The 18401-nt window shown below is 45.8% G+C and overlaps 1 protein-coding gene across 2 annotated transcripts in view; it reads left to right on the forward strand.

The window, feature by feature from the left end:
- The first annotated feature begins 4294 nt into the window (after positions 1-4294).
- JAK2 (Janus kinase 2) overlaps positions 4295-18401 on the forward strand; it is a 126758-nt gene continuing 112651 nt past the window's right edge. For both annotated transcript variants that reach the window (XM_066604242.1, XM_066604243.1), the window contains exon 1: positions 4295-4438. The gene's annotated coding sequence lies outside the window, so the exon portion shown is untranslated. The remainder of the gene's footprint in view (positions 4439-18401) is intronic.

The raw sequence follows: 18401 nt of genomic DNA on the forward strand, positions 1-18401 counted from the left end.
CTGTGCAATACTGAGGAAATCCTAAAATCATGACCTGTTGGCGGTCCCTGAGGACTGGAGTTGGGGAACACTGCTGTAGCAGATTTAAGATTGGGACGCAGGTATGCATCCAGGGGTGGATTGCTATTAGGGGAAATGCCGCTGGGCCTGTCATGTCTTGAGGTTGGTGCAGGGGCAAACATCTTTTTAAAATCAAATTACCAAAGTCCACTAAACTAAAACAGATAAACTCATCTATGTCGCTCCTCCCACTTTCGCCCTCTGCAGTCCATGCCGCATTGGCCACGTGGGCATCGTGCACTTTTTGTCTGAACGATGATTTTAAGGTGAACTTAAAATTCATCCTTCAGCCGAAGAGAGATAAAGTGTCTCTCAATAGACCGCTTGCTGTGTTCTCCACAGGAGCCAGAAGAGAACAATGCAGCTGGGAGTGTGATAAATCACAGGCTGGGCTCTGTAAACAGCTCCTGGAAGCCCTTTTACATGCAAATTAAGATGATAAGTTTTAAGGGCCATTAACACTTTATGCAAAAAGATCGCTAAAGCGTTCAATCTTTCAATTGTTTGAAACATTATCTTTGCATGTAAGTGGGCCTTTAGTGAGGCCAGGGACTAGCATTAGCGATCACGTGATTATGCTACCCGGAAGTCAACAGGTGACCAGTGCAGTGCTGACTGCAGATAGTGGGAGGAGTGACATAGGTGAATACAGCAGGGTCCATAAGGGACATTAGTACGAAATGGGAGCATGAGGGACATCCTTACTAAACGAGACCATGAGGAAGACACAGAGAGAGCGCTCGCAGGTCCTACAACTTACTAGCACCAACCTCCTTCTCACCGAGACGGGACCTTCCGGCACTAAGAACTGCGCATGAGCAATACAGCACAGTGCTTCCCCTCCTGTCCTTCCTCCCATCATGCACTGCTCACAGGATGTTGGAGGCTATGATCAGGGGAGGAAGTAGCAAAAGCAGGCAGGATGTCAAAGGAAGCAGAGATATTTTTTTTCAAGCGGAAGGTCACATGACATAAATAGAAAATGAAGAAAGTAGCTAGACCAGGCCCAGCGAGCTGTTACAAAATGACTTATTGTAATGATGCACATTAGATTTTACAGTGTCAGTCCGTGCCCGGAGTACCCATTAATGGGGCAATGCAGACAGGAGATGTTTTTTTATATGGTCCCTGTAAAAAACAAGCAAAATATGTCCTTTTCTGGTCCGAATTCTTGGACATCAGCCAATTATTTAAGTCAATAGATGTGTAAGAAAGGGGAAAAAAGCGCACCCGGACGCCATCCTCGTGCATGACTGCTAATCAATGATAGGAAAAAAGGAAGATTCCGTTTTTTGTGCACGAGAAATGATGCACGGATGTAGAAAAAATGGGCGCCCAACACGGGTATACACACGGCAAAGAATTGGTCTGTGTTAGGATCCGATCCACTGACAGGGGATCTCGGTGCGTTGTGTCTGCACATTACCACATATTATAACCCGATACACGTAGAGCCCCTGTCAGTGCATCGGGTCGGGCGGCGAGCGAACTGTGAAGGGACGAGGCATGCATTCATCGCCTGCCCTACTGAGAGCAAATGTGCGAGCAGCTCCAGACCTACTTTAATGAGCTCTCAGTCGGCTGCTAATTATCTCATTAAGCAGGCTAATGTTTCCCAACCTCTCACCCAGCTTTCCCTGGATGAGGAGATGCGCACACACACAATTGCAATACGTGACCAAGTGGCTTAAACTGTCACTTTGTGACATTTTCATAGTATTAATATGCCACTCCAGCAGCAGCACTGCTACAATACATAAAGCAGTATGAGCCAGTCACCAGCCGGTATCTGTGTATACAGTATACAGATATGAAGTGCATTAGGGTGTATGGGGGATGCTGTTGGATTAAGAGGTCAGGTTCTGAGGGAGAATATAAGGATCAAGTGAAGATTATGTCCCCCCTGCTTGAACAAGTGAAGATTATGTCCCCCTGCTTGAACAAGTGAAGATTATGTCCCCCTGCTTGAACAAGTGAAGATTATGTCCCCCTGCTTGAACAAGTGAAGATTATGTCCCCCTGCTTGAACTGTGATAGACATGATGATTAGTCAGTGTAAAATGTCTATTGATTTGTACTAAACTAGATGTATTACGCAGCTGTAGTGACTTTAACTCTTAGAGGCTAACGACTGCATAATTTCATTATAGTAATTGCTGGACAATGGTGAAAAGATATGTGTTTTGTGACTTCAGCCTAATGTGGAACTCTGCTGCGTAAGGAAAGAGTTAAATCACAGTGTTATATGTTATTGCTTGTGTTCATCTTGAGTGTTTTCCCAGTCCTTCCCCATCCCCCCACACAGAATCTTCTTCAACAAAGAGATACTTACTTTCAGTTTCAGGTTTGAGCACATGTTTGTAAGACAAAGACTTGCTTATACATTGGACTTGAGAGAAGGTGGGCAGGAAGGAGGGGGGATTCTATATGATCCGACAAATGAGAATCCTATATGTTACTGATGTAATCTGTTGCACGCCCATTGAAGGGCAGGTGTTATGCTTTACAATAAAAGGGGCTGTCTGGGTGTTTCTGCCCAGAGAGCCATTTTGGATATGAGACTGATAGCTTGTGTCTGATCTGGTCGATGATGTGTGCACACTATACAATTTGGAAGCTACAAAATACCCCGAAACCTGCTGGAGAAAACCAATGTCCAGCTCAGAACAAGTGAAGATTATGTCCCCCTGCTTGAACAAGTGAAGATTATGTCCCCCTCTTTTTTTAAGTGACATTCAGGGAGATTTATCAAGCTGTCATATATAATAATGTCCTTTGTTACCCATAGCAACAAAGCATTGCTCATCGCCAATGTACTGATGGATATTCTTGGAAGTGTATTAACAAGCACTGAGCATCATTATGGGTATCTACCTAAAGGGCTCTCCATTTGAAAAGTTACACATCTCTCTGAAAAAACAGTTATCATTAAAAATATTAGCAGCGGACATATACATTTGTGTCAAGTGAAGTTTATGTCCCAGGCGACATGATCTTCACTACTTCATTTGTGTTAACACTTGTCTCAAGTAAAGTTTATGTCCTGGGGGGGGACATGATCTTCACTACTTCATTTGTTTAACACTTGTGACAATTGAAGTTTATGCCCTGGGGGACATGATCTTCACTACTTCATTTGTGTTAACACTTGTGTCAAGTGAAGTTTATGTCCTGGGGGACATGATTTTCACTACTTCATTTGTTTAACACTTGTGTCAAGTGAAGTTTATGTCCTGGGGGACATGATCTTCATTTGATCTGAATATAGAAGAGGGATAAAAAAAGAATAGGTTATATTGGGGAATGTGATAGGCCACCCTAAGGGCTTATTGAGACGGGCGTATATCGGTCAGGTTTTCACGCCCGGACGATATACGCTGCCCCTCTCCGCAAGGGGAGGAGTCGGGATGGGAGCTAGTGCACTGCAAAATCGGGTCTTCGTTCCTGCGTTTTTTTAGCGCCAGCGATGCTTTTTGTTTAGAACAATGTCATATCGCTGCTGTCTGCGATAAAATGGCGCAATTTTTTTTTGCAAGAGTAAATAGGACTTTCGCAATGTTAAAATCGCATCACAATGCATGTTTGTTGCGTTGCAATAAAAAAGAGCCTCCATAGGGAAACATGGGAAGAAAAAAATTGCGCATGGTAGAGAGATAGGGCTCGCCGCCATTTTTTTTTTGTTCTCTCAACATCGCATCAGTGAAAACATCGCAGATGGGACGGAAACCGTTGCAAATCATTGGTTTCATAATCTGCCTTTTTACGGACTCTCTCAGCAGGCGAAAATCACACGATTTTCTCGCCCGTGTGAAACCACCCTAAGACCGCTCTCACACGCTCGTCTCAAAACCCTCATCTAAAGGAATGGCGCTTTTAGAGGGCGTTATAAATGCCCTGCTTACAACCTAGAGGGGAGGACATAACTGTGAGGGGTTAAGAGAAGTTGAGGGGCCCCAGCATAAACTTTTGCACCCGGGCCCCTGAGCCTTTAGCTACGGCCCTGACTGTGAGCCAAGGAGCTGACTACATGCACGCTTCTACTGACAACCCCTCTCCTCCTCAGCGGTAAGTGCGCCCCCTACAGGCGCAGTACTGCTGGCCCTGACCGATCGCAACTGCTACAGCGCGCTGGTCTGAGGAGAACCCGCCTCCCGCTAGAGAGTCATGTGACCGGGGAATGTCACCTGACCTTCTGACGTCAGACCTCCTGTAGCCCACTCCACTCTAGCCTCTACCCTACCCTGTCACCACCGCGACGGAGCCTGGGCGCCACTGCCCTACCGCCGGCAGTAGTGGGAGGGCAGAGCCGGGAGAGGAGCTCGTCCGCTCGGGCTGACGGATGGAGGCGTCCTGGTGACTGCAGTGGGCTTTCCTCATGGTGAGTACTCAGTGCAGGGGGGCGGGCAGCCGCTGCTCACAATGACGCTTATCTGCGCTGTCATCTGCGTCAGTTGTACTAACCTGCCAGGGAGCGTCAGCGCCGCCGGTGGCAGGGAGTTGGGACTTAGTAGTCATTAGTTCCTCTCTGGTGAGGACGTGCCATCTCTGCCATGTCTTATGGGAGGTTGTGCCAGCCGGATTCTTAAATGTGGCGTAAAGACGTTCTGTGCAAACCGAGAGCCGTCCGGAGGGGCCATTTATGACGTACGGTTACAGTAGTCGTCGCGGGTCCAGCCGAGGGCGATATTTCCGTGGCGATTGTATGTATGTCCTGCGTTTACGTGGGGCTCTGCTACCCCCCAACCCTCGCCCAGCGACAACAGCATACGGACCGTGGATTTTCGCCGCTGTCATACGGGCGTGTTTTTGGCGCTGCACGCCGTTAATAGCCCATTGATTTGTATTGGCTCGTTAACGTCAACACGTTTTGTTTTTTCCCGTGTGCGTATGACTCAGGAGAAAAATCGCAGCATGTTCTATCTTGGCGCGTAATACACATGTATATACGCCAGGATAGTGCGTGGGGATTGGCGGCATGCAGCGAGCACGCATGTCACCGCGCAATTGGTGCCTGCCTGTGAACGTCGCCCTAGACTGTGGGACGTAATGGGGAGGGGGGAATGCGCTGCGGGATCTACAGGGTCCCCACGGAAAATGTACCGCTGAGGTGAAATGAAAGCTGCGCTGTGATTGGTTGCTATGGGCAACAATGACACTTTTTTTTTTGTTTGCTTGCGTAAGAGCGCGGCGGCGGTTACTTTTCCGTCACCCATCCTGTATATGCCGAGTAAGGCCGGGCATCTGCACCGCGTATTTACCCAATGGGAGCTGCATATTTGCGCGCGTGTATGTGTTCTACTGTACTTTTTGCGTGCGCAAATCATGCACATTTGCGCACACAAAAAAAGAAGCAACCGAGCGTCCATTGATTAAAATGGGCAATTAGTGTGATTAGCTCAATATGTGCTCTTTTCCTACACAAATATGCAGTGAAACGGAGCATTCTGCGCATTTTTTTTCACGAACAAAACGCGCGCAGAAAATACGCTTATGTGAACGAATCACTTGAAATCAATGGGTTTTATTCACTGCATATTACGCATGGAAATACTTGTGCGTGATATGCTGTGCGAATACGTCTGCGTGAATCTGACCTTCTGGAGCTCCATTGAGTAAGCGGATGTGATATAATTTATGTAGTCCACGGGGGCCGCTGTGTGCCCACTCTAATAGCGGTCCCTATTGAGTTCACACGTCGCGGTCAGAACCTGTTTGCAGTAAAATGTAACACATTTGTTGTAGTTTGGGGCAAATCATGGTAAAGAAAAAATCCAGTTTGATTGCGGCGTGAGAAGTCGTTTTTTACTAAAGTAGGTTTTGTGAGCTTCACCACCGCGGCGAGCTGCTGACGCGCGTACTGTCCGAGCAGCGATGCTTACATAACACTGGAAGGGCGGTCGTGGGTATTACTGGTCTTCGAGTGGCCTGTGTGCAGCAGCTGCTGTGGACTTGGGCTGCAGAGGGAGTCCTGAGCACACGACGACGGCCTCATTCCATAAGTGACCCTTCATACGGGACGGAGTATGACGCACAGCGTACGCGAGCCGCACCAAATTCTGCACCAAAATCCTCAGGCTACCGGCGCATTTTGCTGCAGAATTAGCTTAAAACCTGCCCGCAATTCTGCAAATCACAATCTACGGATTTTGCTGTGGAATTCCGCAGCTGCGGATTTGGCCGCGTCCTACGGCGCAATTCGATGCCGCGTGAAAGGTCCCTTCTGACCGCTATCAGGAAAGCGTTTTTCTCCGCACTCGAGCCTTGTCTTGCGGCCGCGATGCGGAGTAAACGTAAATCTATGTATCCATTAACATATTTTAAAAAAATTCAGCGTGCGCCACTTTCGTCTGTTTTTGCGTTCGCTGGTATCATTTACTATACGGATCCGTATTTACCCTGGAGAAAACCAAACCGATGACCTCAAATATGGAGGCAAATCCCGACGCCGCGGTGATGACACGCGATTACGCATCTGCGTTACGGACGGGTTACAATATAGTAGTTTGATACTTGCGGCGTAGACTCAGAAGGGAGAAGTAACTCCTTCCTGTTTACTTCCCCTTCCTTCATTATCTACTCCTGACATTGGCCTCTGTTTACCGTCCTGTGGTCCCCTACCGCCTGTGTGCTGAAGACGTGCGATACATGACTGCACTGACTAGTCGCTGACCACAGCTGTTGTACTGCCGCGACTACGGTGGTCATACGTATGCTTGTACATGAATGATTGGTCCGCGCTCATCTGAATACACCAGTGCAAATCCATAGTGGTGTATGCTGGCCATATAAAATACAGATGTGACGTGGACAGAAAATACGCCCGTAGGCTTACATCTTACGCTATTACCTGTCCGCTACATTTAGGAAACCAAGATGTTGGTTGTTTTTAATAACTTGGTTCGGTTTTGTGTTTTTGTGGCTTTGTTGGTACCTTGATGTGGGCTGAAGGAGCCTTCATCACTTCTGGCATGGGGAGGTTGTGTTGGCTATTGTGTATTATGTGGCTACATTGTATCACTTTGTGATACAATCAGATGACATTTTTACAAATGGGACTTGTTCCGTGTGCAGGGAAACGTCTCCTGTATGCCTGCCGCTAAATTAAGGAATAGAATAGTGCCGTAGTAAAGCGTGGTGGCCACTAGAGGGCAGGATTGTGTCTGCTTGGGATTCTTATGTAATGGCCATAAAGCTGAATTTGCCAGAGGAACTATAAATATACCAAAGTGCCCCCTTATCCCCACAGGATGCCGTAAGCAGCCGGGCTGCCAAACGAAATAAGCGTTTATCCCGCGTGTTTCTATACGTGTTGTGGAGTGATTCGCGCTCTCCATGTATATAGTACGACATTGTTGGTAGAACGCACCAAGCCGTATCCCGTTATCAGCCTTATCGCCAGTACCAATCGGTACATAACAGAAGGAACAGCAAGGTGTGGTGAATCGGGTTTTCTTGCCGTGGCACTACTTCTGGAAACAAGTCAACAAATATACCCTCAGTACAAAATGTAACCGTTACCTAGGACACAAGTGAGTCATCGCAGCCGGAGCTTCCTTGTTATCAGTGTGTGGCACAGAGCGGGCACGGCCGAAGGGCATGTGCCAGCACAAAATCATTTTTAGGTTAAATATATATTTTTAAGGCTTTTTTGTGCTGTCTCTCCCCCCCCCCCCTTCATTTTTAAACAATGTCATAGTTTATATTAACCTCTTAAATGCCAGGCTCTTTTTATCCTAAGGACTCCGTCACACCAGCGATCGCGAGAAAATCGTCTCAAAATTGCTATTTTGCTCATGAGATGTCTGAGCGCCGGTCGTGCTTTTTCTTGCAAAAGCATCGCTGCCATTTGTGTTTTTCTCACGATAGACAATAGGAGTTTCTAATGTTAAAAACGCATCGCACAAAAATCGCAAGTTTGTGCTTTACGATGTGATAAAAAGGGGGCTGCATAGGGAATCATGGGAGATAAAAAGAGCAAAATGCAGAAAGGCAGAACATGCTGCGGGCTTTTTTTTTTTTATCACTCCGCACTGCATGAGTGAAGCCATTGAAAATCATTGCTTTCATAATTCAATCACTCTCGCATTATGCAAAAAGTCTTTCTCCAGTTATCAACTACTACTCCCTCGTCCGCTTGCACTGATCATTCACTCTCCAATCATCGTTTTTTGGGAGAGATGAAGACAACAGTTTGACAGCTCACTGAGAGATCAGATTACTGTTGTAGCCTGAGAAGGATGCAATAAGAGAGACATAGACAGTGCTGGCTTCCACATCTGCACTGCTGTATAATGTCCTCCATGCTACTGCTGCTTCTGCAGGTGTGCGACAGAGAGAACGGGAAGCAGGATCTCCCCTTCTGTGTGTGTTGTTTATGGAGACATAACAGCCAGCCTTCACCCACGAGCTCGGGGAAACCTGACAATCAGGCTGCATTGGGCACGAGTTGTCGGCAGCACCTGGACACATATTCTGCACTGTCTGATCTGCTTGGACCGCACACATTGCATGCCCCATGACAGTGGGCAAGAATCGGACATGCACAGAGTTCAGCTTTCCTTGTTTTTTTTTCTCTTTTTCGCAGAATATTGGTCCATGCAAAAAATCGGGCATGCCAATAACCTCACAGGAGATAATGGGATTGTGTGCTGTATGGAATACATCGTCCATATATATGCCTGTGTGAATGGATCTTAGGGTTTGCTCCTAAACTCACTCCCACCTCCCTTCTGTGGCCACTGTCAGTGTCTCCCATAGGAGTGTATGGCAGCGGCTGTCAACAGGCCAGGAAGATAGTTCCAGGGCTATCTTTCCTGCCCAGCCTAACAGTGCCCAGTCTGGCGCTTTTACGCCACAGGAATATGCCTGTGTGATCTGATGCATTGGAATCCAATGCACCAGATGGTAGTGTATATCAGCCGGACGTGAAAACGGCGGCCGATATAAGCTTGTGTGGATAAGCCCCTAGAGACACCCTCTAGACTGTCATCTAGCAACAGAAGCCCATACTAATAGCTCCCCCCCACACCCACCTCACCCACATACACAAGTGGATGCCCATTTCTTTAGGGCACCCCTCTCGTGCAACATGGATGCACATAAAGAGGTAACGCTGGTTGACTTGTTGATTTGCTACAGCCGTCCGTTTTCAGTGTGTGCAGCGATCTGCATGAGGTTACCGTGCCTGGATGCCTCTCTGGGGATCTTGTGGTTTCTTGGTGACTCAACAGTTTTACACAGAATGTCTGAATAGTGAAACCCGTCTGATACTAGAAGGGTCGGCTATATCATAACTCCCACTGCTGCCGTATGTGACATGGCTCGTAACTCATCACCCAGTGACTCATTTTCCAAGTAATTGATAAATATTTCTCCTGCCGTTCTTCAGAAGTGGCATCTTCCTTCTACGTTGCAGTCAGCGGACATTCCGTCATAATTAAAGCCTTTAATATATATACCCCTTTTTTCCTTAAAGTATAGGAACATTTATGACTTGAGGCTCATTCACGCTGGCGGTCGCGATATCGCTGCGAGAAAATCGCGTCAGAATCACAATTTTGTTCATGAAATGTTTGTGCGTCAGCAATGCTTAATCTACTACGATACCAAAAATTTTTCTTTAAAGCTTTTTTTTTTTTTTCAATTTTGCCCAGTAAAACCCCTTTTTGTGGGGGGATGGGGAATAATAATTTTTTACATTGAAAGTCCCATAACTAGAGATGAGCGAGTATACTCGCCAAGGCAAACTACTCGAGCGAGTAGTGCCTTATGTGAGTACCTGCCCGCTCGTCTCCAAAGATTCGGGTGGCGGCAGGGGGGAGAGCGGTGAGTTGTGGGAGTGAGCAGGGGGGAGTGGGGGGAAGAGAGTGAGAGAGAGGGAGATCTCCCCCTGCCGGTACCCGAATCTTTAGAGATGAGCGGGCAGGTACTCACATAAGGCACTACTCGCTCGAGTAGTTTGCCTTGGCGAGTACGCTCGCTCATTTCTACCCTTAACTTTTTTTTTTGTTCTCCATGGACTGAGCTTTGTGACGGCTTGTTTTTTGTGTAACAGGCTGTAGTTTTTATTGGTATTATTGAGGGGTGCATACAGCTTTTTTAAAATCACTTTTATTGTGCTTTTTGGGGAGGCCAAATGAAAAAAGTATTTGGCCTCTACTTTTTAGGACTTCTATATTTTTGTTTTTACCGTGCAGAATTTTTTTTTTTTTTTTTTTTACTGTCCCTGTACGGAACTTGAACCAGAAAATCTCCAATCGCTATGATAACTAGAATACATTGCAGTATCACTCACAATAGCAATCATAAGCCATGGCAGGCTTGGAAGCCAGTGTCTAGAATCAGCTGATCGATGGGGATCCCTAGTGGCCAATCATCTATTGATGCTCTATCCTGAGATTAGGTCATCGATAGAAAAAAATCCCCAAAGTCTTGGACAACGCATTTAACCTTCTGGAGCATCAAGAAAGATTAACTAAGCCGGTGCTGAGAACGCCCTCTGTATAGATTCTGAGGTTGGGACTATACTTCTGCAAATTAAAAAAAGGCATCTGGAAGCTCGGCATGAAGACTGTCAATTTGTAACATTTTGCTTTTATCTTAAGGAGCTCTGTTCCCCCAAACCGCCTTTTTCCATCTCTACATGCCATACATAAAGTAGAACAACCAAACCGTTCTTTGGGTGGTACACTTCTGAGCACTAGTCCTGGCTTACCCCCCTCCACCTTGCTCACCACCTCTGCCCGTTAATTGAAGTCTCCAGCTCCCTTGCACTGTGCAGAGATTACGGACTTGCCCTGCTGTCTGCATCAGGCTCGCTGACATCACACGTGCGCCTTTCCCAGACGTGCAGCACATGCACAATGTGTCGAACACGTCGAGTCTCAAGCTCAAGGCTTATCGGTGATGCCAATCAATTGATAATGGGCAGGGGTAGTGCGGAAGAAGAGGACGGAAGCATGAACCAATGCCAAAGGGTGAACTGTCCATTGGATGGTCTGGCCCTAATGTACACTCAGCATGCGGAGACACAAGCGATTTCACGGGCATGGAGCTCCCTATCGTAAAAAGGAAGGTATAGGGATAGGTTGGTCTTAATTTTCCCATCTCCAGGTAGGATTGATGGATGGAAGGGGATGGGTGACAGACTTCCTATAAGGGCTAATGCCCACAGACGGATTTCTGCGGCATTTGACGCGGCGTCATCCCGCAACTATTAGGTTCTATAGAACCTAATGGCTTTCTGCCTTGCAGTGTTCACGCTGCAGAATTCTAACGTGGAATTCCGCAGCGTGAAAGAAATCGCGGCATGCTTTAATTGCCGTGGAAAAATGTGCAGTCGGCTTCCATTGTAGTCAATGAAAGCAGTCCGTCACGCGATACTTCCACTGTGAGCACAGCAGAAGTATCGCGTGATTATGCGTCACCAACGGCCACGACATTGCCTACTGCTGGTGCATCATGCGCTTCCCTGTGCATGCACGCCGGGTGGGACTCGCACGCCGGATCCGGAGAGGTGAGTATAGGGTCTTTGGGGGGGGGGGGGGGGCGTGTCAGACTCCGCTACGATATTCCGCTAGCGGAGTCCGACACGGCTGTGGGCAGGAGGCCTAATGTGTCTCTCTTTTGTGAGAGATCCAGTGTAAAAACTGTACTTTAACTCTCAATACAAATTGTGAAACTCTGTCTGATGGTAAGTTTGGAAATGGTTTCGATGGCATTCTTTTAACCCCTTCAGTGGCAGGTTTATTATTACCATGTCAGGCCTCACAAGGCAGGTTTTTTAAATGCGATTTAAACACTTAAGTGATGCATTTTTTAGTTATTCATGGGTTAAAAAAATCCCTTTTTTTATTAGCAATTTAAATTCTTTGATATTTTCTGAACTTTTGGAGTGTAATGTTTTAAAAAATATTTAGTATAGTTTAGGAGATATGGTGCTACAGCCGCCGGCCCATTAAAAGCAATGGGATGCAGGCAACCCTAGCAGTGATTTCTGGGGAAAGGGCTTGAAATATAAGCCCTTCCCTGAAAATCGCCCCTAGCTTGTGTAAAAAATAAAAAAAAAAAAAAAATATATATATATATATATATATATATATATATATATATATATATATATATATATATATATATATTCTCACCTCTCCATCGCTCTCCGGGTTTGATGGGTCTTCAAATGAATGGAGGCCATATTTGTGTCTCGTAACACACCAAACTCCTGTGAGATTCTTATCCATGTGAATAAGCCTTAAGAATGCTTCCCTCAGCTCTTCTGAAGAAACAAAATGATCCGCGCCACCCAACATGAAGAGATAAATGAAAAAAAGAAGTAAAAAATTATCTGAACTCACCTGGTGCTTGGTGGGAGCCCTATACGAACAATGGGCTACCAGCCTGCACCAAACGTCCCAGTTCATCTGTAATGGGTACTTGGAATCCTCTGGAGTCCGGTAAGCAGCAGGAAAAAAGGTATATATCCCCAAAAGGGGAATGAAGAAATCCAGAAAGTGAATCCGCGCTAATGCCGGTAACTGCAGAAAATATTCCTCCAGGAAAAGTGGTGCTTAATAGTGCCCACAGCACATTTAATTAAATGCCAAAATCTGACAATTATGCAATACAGGGAAAAATGCTGCATAAAATATGCAGCATATGCAACGCATTTCGGCGTTTTAATACGCCTTTCTCAAGCATTAGCGCTCTATATTCACACAGTCTATAAATGGTAGAAAAAACTATACTCGCCGCATGGAGCTGGTGACGAGGTTGTCCTGCGTCCAGTGTCGGCCCGGATACGACGTCATTACGCTCATTCTGTACTGACGTCAGCATCGGTGTGTCGGAGGTAGCAAAAGAGGAGAGTATATTATGGATTTGTGTGTATGTGTTGTTTTTTTGCCCCCCACAGCATAATCCGACCCGGCGTCCACGCTTACCTGTATTTTTTTAAATTGTGGATGGTCTGGACGGCTCGCCATCGGGCATGTGCAGTACAGATTCGGGGCTTATTCACATGCGTGTATTTCAGTCAGGTTTTCACGGCCGGCCAATATACGCTGCCCCTCTCTGCAAGGGGAGAAGGCGGGACGGGAGCTAGTGCACTGAGCTCCCGCCCCTCACCACTGTTTGCCATGAGAGTTGGCGGGGCGGAACTTAGTGCCGTCCCTGTCCTGCCCCTCCCATTGCAAATTGTGGCGAGAGGCGGGAGCTCAGTGCACTAGTTCCCGTTCTGTCCCACCTCCTCCCCTTACAGAGAGAGGCAGTGTATATCAGCCGGGCATGAAAACCCGACCGATATACGCCCGTCTGAATAAGCCCTTAAAGAAAGAAAATCCCTTCCTCTCCCGTGCTGTCGCAAGTCAATGACACAGGCGGATGACTTCCATTGACTTAAATGGAAGCCGTCCGCACAGAATCCGCGCAAAAGGTCCGCCCCCACAGCAGCCACCAGGTCGCTTGCAGGCTCAAGTGTAGAAATCTGCCTGCTGTTTTCTAGTAGACTTTCTGGATGGGCATCGGTAACACCTGTAGAGACATTGTTACACTGAAACATGGGGTGTAGCAATATAGGTTTTCTGTCAAAAGCCCTCCTGGGTTTGTTATCCACAACGACTCTTCTATTCCGAGCGGCTCGCTCTTCGCTATTCCTACACGATTGGCTGTTTTTTTCCTATCAGCATTGATAAAATAAAACTGTCAATCATATGAAGGAGAGCCGGGTCACGACATTTGGAAATACCCAGAAGAAAGGGAGAAAAAATATTCCGTTTTGTGTAACTTTTGGGTGTTCTGATTGAATATTCGGCTACATATCCTTCATGAAACAGGAACTGAAAACAGATTATCGTTTTACTACTGATTTATGATGTTTAAAGGGAAACTAAACCTGGTAATAAAGTGAAATAAACTCTAAAGTATCCGTCATTCTACAAGAGTTTTTGTTTTGTCCTGATCTAGTTTTTGTAGATGCCTGACGGATAAGGATGTGATCACACTTGCATTACCATTAAATAATGAAGAAACCGTACAGCAATAAAAAAATTATATATATTTTAATAGTCAAAAAATACTGCAGGAGAGACAAATGTGCAAAATGGCAAAGCTGTTTCATATAGCTACACACTTCTTCAGGCTTCGCAGCTATACAAATATTGATGTCGGCAGGCTTCGTCTATTACAAGTCCATCTCAGAACTTGCTACTCTTCACTTCACCGTGTCGAACAACCATGTGTCACCACACTCATCTGCTCCCCATCCATAGCCCAAAAAGGCTCTGTTGAGACTTTTCACTCCCTAGTTAGTCCTAAAGTTCAGCCGCCTACGACTGATCTCAGTGCGGGAGACCGGACTACTAACTTCAAAGTGAAAATTGACCCCATCCAGCAGGAAATTATCTCCCAATCCCTGAGTAGCTTTGGCCCCCTTCCCTCCTGCACCTCTTCTAGTTCACTGCCACCCAACTACTGACATTCCACCCAGCTACAGAAGTCCTCTTCTCTTCCTACTATCTGCATTAGTAACCCTATTTCCTCACACTTTCTCTAGTCTCTCTCCCCGGCTGTCATCGGACACCTCACTACAATTTTTAACTTATCTCTTTCTTCTCCTCTCTTTCTGTCTTTTTTATCATGCAGTCCTATCCCCATTACTAAAGAAACTGTCTCTCGATCCCTCTTGTGCTGCCAAGCCAACTACCAACCCATCTCTAATCTGCCCTTCAACTCCAAACTCTTGGAACATCTGCTTTACTCTCACCTAATAAAGGTGTGTTTAGACGGAACGATTAGACCTTGACAATGATATGCTTACCTCCTCAGGAGTGGCTAGGTGTTGTCAAGGGGTTCTGACTTATCAAACAAAGATTTCTGTGATCACTTCAGGCTACGTTCACACTAGCATTGTGGTACTCAGTTCTCCTGTTCTACCATGGCCGTACACGCTCTATTGCCACCACATTTTCTTTCCATACTCGCACCCATTCAGATTCTTCTTAACCCTTTCCAATCCACTGTCTGACATTTGAAGACATTATGATTTAAGGCTATACAGCTCCGATGTTGGAAGATGTCCGTCTGGGTTCTCTTACTGTATATTGCCAGCCCTTTCTGCTGTCGGAGCCTATCCAACGTGTCACCTCATGCAGTACTGGCTTTAGCCAGCAGATAGCGCCGTTATATAACGGCAGAAAAAGAGTAAGCCCCCTAGGAAAACCAGGATACAAATTGGTTTGGAAAGGGTTAAATCTGGCTCCTGTCACTGTCAAGTGGGTAGTCCTGAGCTATCTATGCCTCCTTTCCCTTGATAGGATGTTGACTCTCCTGATACACAGAATATCCTGTCTCTTGAGGAGGGGTCATGGTTAGCTCGTCAGTTTATGAATCAGCATGACTCTTCTCAGCCACATGACTCTTCTGTGCCGATTTGCATGTAGCACGGATAATTTTGGAACCTAATTACAGAGGTACACAGGCTCATTAAAAAAACAATAAAGCAACTCACCAGCTCCAGCAGGACTTCTGATTAACACGTATCCACAGCAAACGGAGCTCCCATCTGGCCGGCACTCCTTCAGCCCAACATTGAATAAGGCGAGTGAAGAATAGAGGGTCTGCTCAACGTATGCTGGTGAAAAAAATCTAGATCCTGTTTATATAAAAACACGTGAAGGTGCACAGACAGCTTAAAAAGATTGCACATAAGCAAATTATTGAAAAAGATTCCATATAAGCGACGCGTTTCAACTAAAAGTAGCCTTTTTCCAAGTTTTTTTCCCCCCCCCACGCTTTGCTGACCAGTAAAATCCTTTTTAGGGGTGACATGGTGGAGACGAGTTCCCTTTTAATGGCCATACAATTTTTCTTCTCTTGTAGTAATTGTTACGATGAGAGCTCAATCATGGGGCGTATTCACATTTCATATTACGTACGTATTTTTCATGCACGTAATACGGACGGAATAAATCCCATTGATTTGTATTAAGATCGTGGGAGGGGGTGGGGGGAGATTTAAAAAAAAAAAAAAAAATCGCAGCACAAACTATTTTTGTCTACAATCGCTGACCGAAATTGCTCATTAAAAGTGGATCAGATTGCCTAAAAATGCAGTATATGTGCGCTTGCAGGCGTATTCACAGCGTTTTTACGCATATTGGCAGAAAACGGCTTTAAACAACGGTGAAATCAATTGCGCCTTCTGGTGTTAATATGCGCAGAAAATGCATATACTGTATACACCCAGTAAACGTGCTGCATGCGTATGTGCATTGAGTGTAGATTATGATGAGTAATGCTACAGAAGCGGGTAGTGGATCCTGCGCTACAGCAGGATAGGGACAATGCAAAATGTAGAAACTTTGCTGATGTGTGTGCGGTGCAAAAACTGATGCCACTGGTAAACATGAGTTGTGGGGTCAAACTCTTCCAAAGGATCTGCATTTTTTTTTTTATCATCCGAAAAACCCATGCGTGAAGCAGCACGAAGTAATAAATTACGCAGTTTGCACAGCTGGATCCAACCGTGGCAACTGTTCTGTTACCTGCTGTGCGATGGAAGAAACCTGCAACTTTTTATCATGTCTTGCAAAGAACCCCCGTTTTTGATGCAGAAAAAATAAGAAAATGGCGCATCAAAGCTGGGCGTCACGGCCTGTTCGACTTTAGCACAGCAAGCAATCGTAAGACAGTAGTTAGTGTACTGGAGCTCCAGGCTTAGAAGGTTTTTAAGTTCACGAAAATAATGGTTCGTTTGATGGAAAATGCTTGTTTTCCCTTTTCTTAAACTCCATCAAATTGGTGGAGTATGGCAGCTTCTTGTCTAAGATTGTTTGTCCAGACGCGACATTGGATAATACAATGTGAGCTCTGTCTGATGATGGTAATTGGATGAAAGCGCTCTGAGTAATTACGGTCTCGCTCCTTGTATACCCAGTGGCTTTGTTGTAAGTAACCCTGTGGATGATTTAGTCTCTACTAGTAAAAATGAGTGAACACTAGAAATGGAGTAACCATTTATAGTGTTTTTGTGGGTCTACTTATATCTAGAGTTGAGCGAACATACTCTGGTGAGCTTGATGCTCGTTCGAGTATTAGCGTACTCAATGGTGCTCGATACTCAAACGAGCATCAAATCGCGTTCGACCCCGCCCCAGCTTTTGGCTCCTCCCCGCTGTGACGTGCCTGTTTTGGCCCCTCCCTGCCGCGACGCAGCGCACATCATTTGAAAATTTTTGGTCTGATGGGAATGGGAGGGGGAAACCAAGAAAAAAACGGGAAAAAAGCTCGGGACACGGCGTTCCACATACAAAAATGCTCGAGTCTCCCATTGTAGTCAATGGGGTTCGTTACTCGAGTAGAGCTCTTGAATTTTACGAAAAGCTCGACTCGAATAACGCGGACCCGAGCATTTGGGTGCTCGCTCATCTCTACTTATCTTAAATTTGGCGCCGCGCATCATGGAGCTCTTCACATCGGCGTTCGATGTTTCCGTTTTTCCTGCTCCGTTTGCATGCCACGGCTGAACGGTTGCATATTATCATGGAACTGAGCGAAGCCCCATTGCCTATAAATGGGGTCCGTTCAATTTCCAGCTAGTCCAACATTTTACCGGAATTTACAGGATAAAATAGCGCAGCTTGCTGCAGTATTTTGTCTCGTTTCCTAGCAGAAATCCACAATGGAGGTTCCGACCCTGATGTGCGTGAACCCTATTAGTTGTGCAACATTCTTTGTAAGGTTAAACTCTTCAGCGGATAGGGGATTGTGTAGAACGGTTTCTGATAGTAAATGCCAAGTACGACAGACAAGCCTTGTGTGACGGCTAGAAGAACATTGTTTACTAACAACTCATCCGTTATCAGTAGGATTAGGATGTACTTTGTGGCGGAATGGAATTTATTTTTTTTCTACAATTATTAAAAACCCGGCAGTCAGATATACCACCCTTCTAGAAGTTTTACAGCTGGAGTTTAACAACTTTTTGTGCTGATTTTGTATTGTCCAGTTCCATATACTTTAGTAATAGATGGGGATCAGGATCCGTATTTCCTGGTGTAAGTGGTTACCATGCGTGTCTCTCGCTCTGGAGGATCCGTCCTTGATACGAATGGGCATTGTGGAATGTAATTTCCCCCATGGTGGCATTGCAGGGAACTCCTACTGCCAGGAGCCTAGATAGGAAGCGGAGTGTGAAGCTTTGTCTCTGACTGCGCAGGTAGAAGTCACGACGTGCTACAGTGTAAGTTTAATGTATTCCTGCACTATGATAGTTCTTTTAGATAACTGAAGGGACATTTTAGATGTGGTCAAACTAAAAAAAAAATGCCCCAAACTATTCCTCAGAG

This window comes from Eleutherodactylus coqui, chromosome 5 (genome assembly GCF_035609145.1).
Source record: "Eleutherodactylus coqui strain aEleCoq1 chromosome 5, aEleCoq1.hap1, whole genome shotgun sequence".
In the NCBI taxonomy this organism is placed as follows: Eukaryota; Metazoa; Chordata; class Amphibia; order Anura; family Eleutherodactylidae; genus Eleutherodactylus; species Eleutherodactylus coqui.